The sequence below is a fragment of the Mus musculus genome, chromosome 10, assembly GCF_000001635.26.
Source record: "Mus musculus strain C57BL/6J chromosome 10, GRCm38.p6 C57BL/6J".
Lineage (NCBI taxonomy): Eukaryota > Metazoa > Chordata > Mammalia > Rodentia > Muridae > Mus > Mus musculus.
In genome coordinates this window covers 33,987,014-33,995,830 of record NC_000076.6, presented here as the reverse complement: position 1 = coordinate 33,995,830, position 8,817 = coordinate 33,987,014, and the positions used below count along the sequence as shown (strand labels likewise).

Below are 8,817 nucleotides of genomic sequence, written 5' to 3'. Positions count from 1 at the left end.
TACCTACCTTCAGTCAAAAATGTCTGTCACATACCCACAAATACAGTCTTACTTTGGAACGAGACTTATGATTAAACTCAAACTATTTAAAATAAAACTATCATGCCGGGAGTTGGTGGCGCTCAAATTTAACCTCCCCACTCGGGAGTCAGAGGCAGCAGTATCTCAGTTTGAAGCCAGCCTGGTCTACAGAGCGAGTTCCGGGGCAGCTAGGGCTACACAGAAAAACCCTGTCTTGAGAAAAACCAAAACCAAACAAACAGAAAAGCAAAAACAAAAGGAAAATTGTCATTCTGGAATTTAATACTTTTTGAAGATTGTTTTAGTTGATCTTGATGCCAGGTGGTGGCAAGAACTTTCAGGGTTTCTATGCAGAGCCAAAAGCTTGTGTTATATGAGCTTTTCTCCTCCATAAAAGCGATGGCGAGAAGCTGGTCAGTAGCTGTGTAAGAACCTGGACGAAGCTGTTCAGTTGGGGTAACGAAGCATCGAGGAACAATGTGCCAAGGTCAGGTCTTTGACCCAAGTGCCAACTTGTCCCTCTTTCTTCATGTGACTTACAAGATTTTTAGGTGCTTTGGTACTGAAGTGGGTTTCTACCTTAGTCTTTGTAGAATGTAGGGAAAGCAATGATAAAAAGGCAACCTGACTAGTTCTCTTGACACTTCAAGATTTGTCATGAGAACATAAATCCCAGTTGAATTCATATTCTGGGAGTGAGCCCATGACTCCATTTGTGCAGCAGCCTGAACTGTGGCTGTGGAAAACTTGCTTGATCTTTTGCTACTTGTGCCAAGACATATAAAAATATTAGTAGGATAAAAAGGGAAACACTTGTGTAAATTATGGGAAGAATGAGAATTCTCAGGAGAGTTCAAACCAGTCTTTATACCCACATTCTTGAATAAGACCTCATCCTCTCATCCCTTCATGCTCTTTTTGCCAGCAAAGATTCTTTAGGGCAACTTGAGAAAGTGCTGAGAAACATGCAAAGAGTTAATTGAATATTGTTCAGTTGAGGTCAGACTAAAAGGAAAGGACACTGTCACCTCATTGGAAAGAGAAAATGAGTTCATTACTCTTCACAGACTATGTGTTTAGAATATTTGTAAGCAGCAAAGATGAGCTTTTAGTTTCTAGAAGAAAGATGCCTGTGGGTTGTTAACATGTGCATGTTACCCATTGTTGGTGCCACAGGCTTTGAATGTAGGGAGGTGAGCTATATGACATCACTTGAAGTGTTTTGTGTCAGGTCGGAAGACAAGGCAGGAGTATGTGTCAGGGTGATCACCTGTTTACATTGAAGGAACCATCAGCTGTAGGTGAAGCTTTCAGAAGCTGTGGCACATGCAGTGTGTACACAGGCAGGTGGCATTAGCTTGCCATGCAGTGTGTCCACAGGCAATGGCTTTAGCCAGTGTCAGGCTGCTGCTGTTGAGGTGAAAGTTCACGTGACCTGTTTGTCAGTTTACTTGTATCAAAGGTTGACTAAAGGGATTGTTTTAATTGTTAAGGCACATTCAAAAGGATTTTTTATTTACATCATCAAAGAAAATGACCTATGCTGATTTTCATTTTATATCTAGAACTAATTTTGCATTCTCCAGGGAGAATAACTAAATTGCCACCCAATTCTTATCCTTGACCCAACCTAGATAATGGCATCAGCATTGTAGATGTGCAGTTTAAACCACACAGATTTGTGTTCCCGTTGCTTGCTGGGGACAATCACTTAAAACTTCCATTTAGTAAGCCGGTAACACTGGGCAGCTGCTTTGTGCTTTGTGGCAGTGTTAAATGTTTTTCCCTTCTCCCATGAAGAGAAATAGTGCAGCTCAGCCTACAGTTTTACTGTTGTGACTAGAACCTTAGCTATTCTTAGCTACCACAACAAATGTGGTTAATAATATATCAAATTTTCAGTTGGTCCCCAGACAGGCCAACTCAGTGGCACTGTCGATGGTCCTGAATCATAACGTTACATTGTGTTGTTTCCCATAAGTGTGTGATCTGGGTAAATAGTTCAGGAATACAGAACCACAGAAGAAGGTAGGATGCAGTAGGTAGGAAAAGAGGTTGAGGGAATAAGAGAGACAGACTGACAAATGCTAATGGAAAAGCGTGGCCTTACAAAGGTAGCAAGTTAGGAGAAGTTAGGCATAACTGGGGAGATGGGTGTTACTGGGTACTTCTTTGTGTTACTGTTCTTGATGTTGTTTCCTTGCACAAGATGGAGAGCGTTTTCCTTGGAAAGCCTTCGTGGGAGCATCTGGCACGTTGACTGTCAGAGAGCACACAGTGCACAGTGACATTCACTACACGCAGAACATCCTTGAATTTTTATAGGTCTTTTTTTTTTAGCTTAAAGAAAGATGAAGGATTAAGCTGAACAGTGTTGGCACTTTAACCCCAGCCCTCCAGAGGCAGAGGCAGAGGCAGAGGCAGGTGGATCTCTGTTAGAGGCCAGCCTGGTCTACAGAGCAAGTTTCAGGATAGCCAGGGCTACACAGAGAAATCCTGTCTCAGGTGGTAAAAAGGTGAGGATAAAATATTGAAAAAGATGAGCTTCAAAACTGCTTAGTATTAGGCCAGCAAATGGAAACTATCTAGACTTACCAGTCACAGCAGAATCAGTGGCAGGAAAATGGGAAGGGATCAGTGATTTTCTGATAGTTTCTGCCTTTCAGTCAAAGTCACTTGCTATTATCAGCTGGTATATGGAGTTCTGTTGATTGCAAATCTCCAAACACTTATTTTTATAGTTAAGTTGGGGCTTGTATCTTTCTACCATTGGTACGCGATTCATTATGAACCTGGACACTTTGAACCGGGCCTTGGAAACTAAGCATAAAGGAAAAACAAGATAGTGAAGATTTGTTTCTTAATATTTTTACTCACCAGTGAGGTCTGATACATTTCTTCACATAAATATGTGTGATTCAGTTGTCAAGACTGGGAAGATATTACAGTGAGTGAAAGACCTTGTCTCACAATCATGAAGCCTGAGTTGTATCCCTAGGACTCTGGAAAAGCCAGACATGGTAGTGCATGTATATAATATAACCCCAGTGTTCCTCTAGAGAGATGGAAGTTAGAGGTAGGAGAATCCCTGAAGCCTGTGGTCCACCTAGCTTTGTGTATGTAGTACAGAACAAGAGACTGACTATCTTAGTGTAGAAGGTGATGGCTAGGATCTACTGTTATCTTCTGACTCCCACACATATGCTATGGTATGCATGTGCCTGGTGAACATGCATATATGTATACATACTATACAAATGCAATTTGTTTTGTTTTGTGTTGTTTTGTTTTTTGGAGACAGGGTTTCTCTTTGTAGCCCTGGCTGTCCTGAAACTTGATCTGTAGACCAGGCTAGCCTTCAACTCACAGAGATCTACGTTCCTCTGCCTCCTGAGTGGTGGGATTAAAGGTATGCACCCCTAGCGCCTGGCTATGCAAACATTTTTTAAAAAAAAAAAATATATGGTTGTTTCAAATGGTGGAGAATTGGACTAACAGCGTCTAGTATTGGAATAACTGCCATGGAGTGTGAAGTTACTAAATGTCTGATTCTTAGTTTCCTGGCCTATAAGAGGAAGATGATGAGTAATCCATTTTTCAAAAAATAAAGCTGAAGGCTACTGTAAAGAAGGCTCAATGGTCAAGAACTCTTATTTGCTCTACCAGAGGACCTAAGTTCTGTTTCCAGCATCTACTTAAAGCAGCTCACCTGTAAGTCCAGCTCCATGGAGTCTAATACCGTATTCTGACCATTGTAGGCCCTGCATTTACCACCATATTTATACATATTTACAGAATTCAAAAAAAAAAATCTGGTCAGCTGCTCTAAGATCAGTACTTTGTAATGAAAACGTTCCTGGGCTTTTATCTATAAATTATTCTTGAACATTACCATAAGAAGTAAGCGCACACCATCTCCTATTTGTCATTATTTCATCAAAAGCCAATGTAAACCAGGCCAACACTCCTGATTGCTGAGCAGAGTGAGGTGCACTCTTCCTTCCACCACTCTTGCCCTTCATCCCTGTCTGGAGCAGCAGCGCCTTGATTTTGAATAATTCTGAAAAGAAGACTAGGGATGTCCTGAGAACTATATTGATAGCTGCGACCTGTGTCTCGGTTGCTTCTCTCTTGTTCAGTGCTGCTTCCTTTACTCTCATAGGTGTTTGCTCCCTAAAATATTCCCCAGTCTGCTTCCTGGGGAAACCCAACCTAAAACTCCTAACTGACCTAAAACAGGCTGCTGGGGTCTAGCACTCTTCAGCTAGGACTTCACTTCTTCCCTCATGGAGTAGGTCAGGGTTTGGATCTGCTCCTTGCAGTGCTGTGCAGTCTCAGAGGTCTGCATGCTTACTTTGTCATCTTCTGTCTGTAGCTAAGATTGGTTCTAGCATCTTCAACTGTTGTCATCACAGTAAGCATCAAGGTCCCTGCTTACTGCAGTGTCAAATGTTTCTGCCTCCATGGCTGTCATGGAACTCGTCATCCACAACTACCACTGTTGTGGTCATCCCTAATACCGTTACTATGATTAATGGTGGCTTCAACTTGTATTAGTTTATAGCACTGGTTTGGTCAACATTTATTTACTCTTACCTGGCTCTTAATTCAGTAGTAACTCCTGTGATGATACGGGGGTCCAGTGGCTAATGGACAAAGAGGACCTTGTAAGGTCTAGGGAGGTTCCTTCTTCACCAAGGCCAACCAAGTCAATTCTAGGATTAGAAAAGGTAAGAATAAGAGTTGGGCGGTCTCATGTTACCGCAGCAAGAACTAAAGCATTTGTCGACTGAGTCGGAAGGAACAGAGCCTGCCTAAATCTGCTGCAAAGACAGGAGCAAGAGAAAACCTTTACATCAGCAGAAAATATAGATGCTAAGGTGAAACAAATGTGTGAAGTATATTATTGTTTACTTGAATAGAGTGGTAAGACCTGCTAACACTCATGATCCCAGCAGATCTGCAGAATTCTGAATCCTAAGGATTCTGCCGTAGCTTAGTAGTCCGAACTCATTTATATTGCTGAAGAAGACAGGAGTGGTAACAGATTTCTGAGTTACCATTCATTATGAGGCGCAAGAATTCAGTATGAACACTGTCCTTGAAAAACCAACTAGAACAACTAACCACAAATCCTGATAATATTAGGATTTACAGTTACTACTTGTTTTGCAAAAATGTGTGTGTGTGTTTGATTCTGTCAGTACTGTGAAAAACATTACAGCTTTACTTTTAGAATTAAATAAAATCAGGTCAGTAACAAGTGTTTGCCCAAGGTTAAGTAGCTCTATTAACATCTTTTTCAGGCAAGTTACCTACTGGGTATTGATTTTGTATGTATAATGGATGTATGTTTTCCCCTCTTACGTTCATTGTGCATTCTATTAGTGATAGCACACCTATTCACTGCCGCTGAACTGTGGAAATGTGACTCCTAAAAAGTACACCAACCAGTTCTTACTGAGTACTCGTTACAGTTTCTGTAAAATGCTACTAAAAAAAGTCTCTAATAAAGTTTACCTTCTTCTTCCAGATATAATTCCTTAGCATATAATTCTTTTCTGGTTAAAAACAGTATGGGCAGGTAGTGTGCTATGAGTTACCGAAAGTGAGTTATAAGAGTTCTGGGAAGGAATGGTGTTAGTGGACGTGGAAATTGAATTAGGGCATTTTTAAAATGGTTCTTTCAATTGAACCATGGGCTTCCTAAATGCAGGGCCAGTGCTGCACCTTTGGACTCTATGCCCAACACTAAATGAGCTATTTTTAAAGAGCAAGGCTCAGGCAATTCCACTGTTACTAGTTGTTTGTTTTTTATGGGAACCTTAGTATCCAGGATAGTTTGGTACTTGAAATTCCCCAGCCTCGGGTCTCTGAGTGAGGGAGAATAGCTGTGTGTGCTACTATATATGACTAGCCTGCTGTTTTGTTTGGATTATTATTTATAGCTGTTGGGTTTTATGTAACTATATTTTTTTCAAGAACAACTCTTGTTTTGGCACTAATTAAGTGTGATATTAATTTTTTAAGGAAAAGTAAAAAAACAAAAAACACCATGTTGGCTCAATAGCAAATGACAGTAGAACCAACAGGAAAGCTTGTTGGGTTCTCAGCTCATGTGCTCCATGACTTCTCACTGACCATGCTGTGCTAGGGTGAGTGAATCCGGACAGCACCGGTACCACACACTCTTCTGATGTCCTCTTGGTGTGACAACACTGATAAGAGTCTGAAATCTTGTGCAGGTTTCTAATGTACTGGGTATTCCTTGCTGCGAATATATAGCTGAGTATGGAATGTTTGTTTACATGTAAGGAAGCTTATATTGCAGTTGTAGTAATCATGGATACTGTTAACTTGGTGTTGGTTAGAGTATGAAACAGGAAAAAAAAAAAGGAGTGTGAAACAGCTGAAATTGCCCAGTGACACTGGTGTGTAACAGTATAATGGGAACTGGGCACTATTCCTCTACTCTACAAGTCAGCCAATTTACGTGGGTTTTTTTTTTGGGGGGGGGGTTGTTTGTTTGTTTTTTTCTGAGACAGTTTCTCTGTATAACCCTGGCTGTCCTGGAACTCACTCTGTAGACCAGCTGGTCTCGAACTCAGAAATCCACCTGCCTCTGCCTCCCGAGTGCTGGGATTCAAGGCGTGCGCCTTTAAAACGCCCAGCCGTTTTAGTATTTTTGCAGGAGAGTTAGAAATCCCAAACTCATTTCTGCTCAACACTATTCCCAGCAACTTTTCTTCAAAAAAAGTCCAAACTGAAAACAACCTAAATGTCATCATCAGGTGAGTGAACAAGAAATGTATGGTGTTCTCATGGGGTAGAATACTATCCAGGAATGAAATAGAACCCTCTAGGTCACATTAGAAATAGATGAATCCAGCCGGGCAGTGGTGGCACACACCTTTAATTCCAGCACTCGGGAGGCAGAGGCAGGGGGATTTCTGAGTTCGAGGCCAGCCTGGTCTACAAAGTGAGTTCCAGGACAGCCAAGGCTACACAGAGAAACCCTGTCTGGAAAAAACAAAAACAAAAAAACAAAACAAAACAAAAAGAAATAGATGAATCTCAACAATATTATGGAAAGCAAAATGATGCCATTTACATATTACCTATGAGGTAGACGAAATTGTTTGGAAAGGTGGGTTGATAGAAATATATATTTTACAAAATCTGTGGGTCAGAACTCGTGAATATTGTCCTGTGTAAATTCAACCCCAATTTAAATGGTATTATAAAAGGGAAATAACCAATAAAGGAATTGAGTATACACTATGGCTGAGAACTGTTTTACCATAATGTCATTTGGGGTAACCTGTATCTGTGTTCTTGAGACTCAGTTCTAGGGCCTGTGGCATCTACTGGAGATTATGGCAGGAATCAGGAGGCCACTGAGCATGGTGAATGAGAGCACAGGCAAGCTCCATGGCTACCTGATGTACTTGTCACTGTCATGTATGAGACACCTGTGTGACTGTCCAGGGAGAATGATCTTAGAAAAGATCAACAATGATCAAGAAGATAACACAGATCAGAGTAGAAGGTCCTGCCTCTGCTGACATGCCCATACTAAGCTTCCTTTGGAGGCCTTTGATTTTGTGGATTATAGAAAGAAGTATTTATTCAGACGGGAGAATATAGTCCTGTTGGTACTGAACTTGTGTTGATGTTAATCTGAGGTCACTGTTAAAACACTAGACAACCATTGAGTTTTTTGTATTGTTTTTATGATGGAGTGAGAAACTAAAAGATGATTGGACAGAAAAGAACTCCTTGCTCCATGGTGGGAATCATAGGACTTCTGTCTTGACCAGTTATGGGAAAATTAAATGCAGTACAACAACTGAAGCTTAAGATTTAAGTTGGACTCAGCTCTAGCAGTGGCTTTTAGGGCACAAATTAGAATGAGCTGATTTCAAAAACAAAAACCATACCTATGTTAAAGGTACCAAAAGACCAACTGCCTGATGAGAAGTTGGTGATTGTGGAGAGTTAGAAATTTGCAGATCCACAGCCAAACTTCTCTTAATCATTTTAGTATAGTAGCCATTTGTCAACCCTGTCTGGATCTGAATTCTCATCTTGTTCCCCACCGGGGCAACTTTGGGAATGTATTATGTCAACAGACCAGTAACTTGCCACCAGAGAAGATCTAAATCTTTTTTAACATAATATCTCCCTGCTTTGCTGAAACCCATTTACCTGGTGCTCTCACTATTTTGTGAATGTCTTAATTTGTGACTTTCTTTTGTTCTGTAACTATAAAAAAATTCATGTAACTGCTTCTGTGATGAAATGTCATTTGGGGTAACCTGTATCTGTGTTCTTGAGACACAATAACTCATATTTGGCTTACAATAAACTCTTGTGTTCTCTTAGAGGTGAACTGGATTGTTGTTGACATTAGCTAGCAAGTCAACATCAGAGATAGAGGAGAAAGAAGATCCCTGTTAACACAGAAGGCACAACAGGTTCTCATACTTCAAGGATTTTGGTAGCTATCAAAGAGACAGCAGTGTTTCTATTGGAGCTATGCTATGTGGTTTTCTTTATTGGTCTTTTATGATGAAAATAAAGATGTCTGTTTAACAAAATTGAGATATATCTTAATTTCACTTTTAGATAGGATATGGTGAATTACATTCATAAATCAATATTTTCTCATAATACAGACCCTTTTCTAAACCTAGAGTATATTCTTTATATATTGTAATGTGCATATACAATATTTTGGTCATGCAAAGACACTATCGCCACCTAGCAACCACATGGAGTAAATTGTCTTGAAAG

The 8,817-nt window shown here is 40.4% G+C and overlaps 1 long non-coding RNA gene across 1 annotated transcript; it reads left to right on the top strand.

The window, feature by feature from the left end:
- The first annotated feature begins 775 nt into the window (after positions 1–775).
- A830082N09Rik (RIKEN cDNA A830082N09 gene) lies at positions 776–8,615 on the top strand. The gene has a single exon (NR_015526.2). It is a non-coding gene; the product is annotated as an RIKEN cDNA A830082N09 gene (long non-coding RNA).
- The last annotated feature ends 202 nt before the right edge of the window (positions 8,616–8,817 follow it).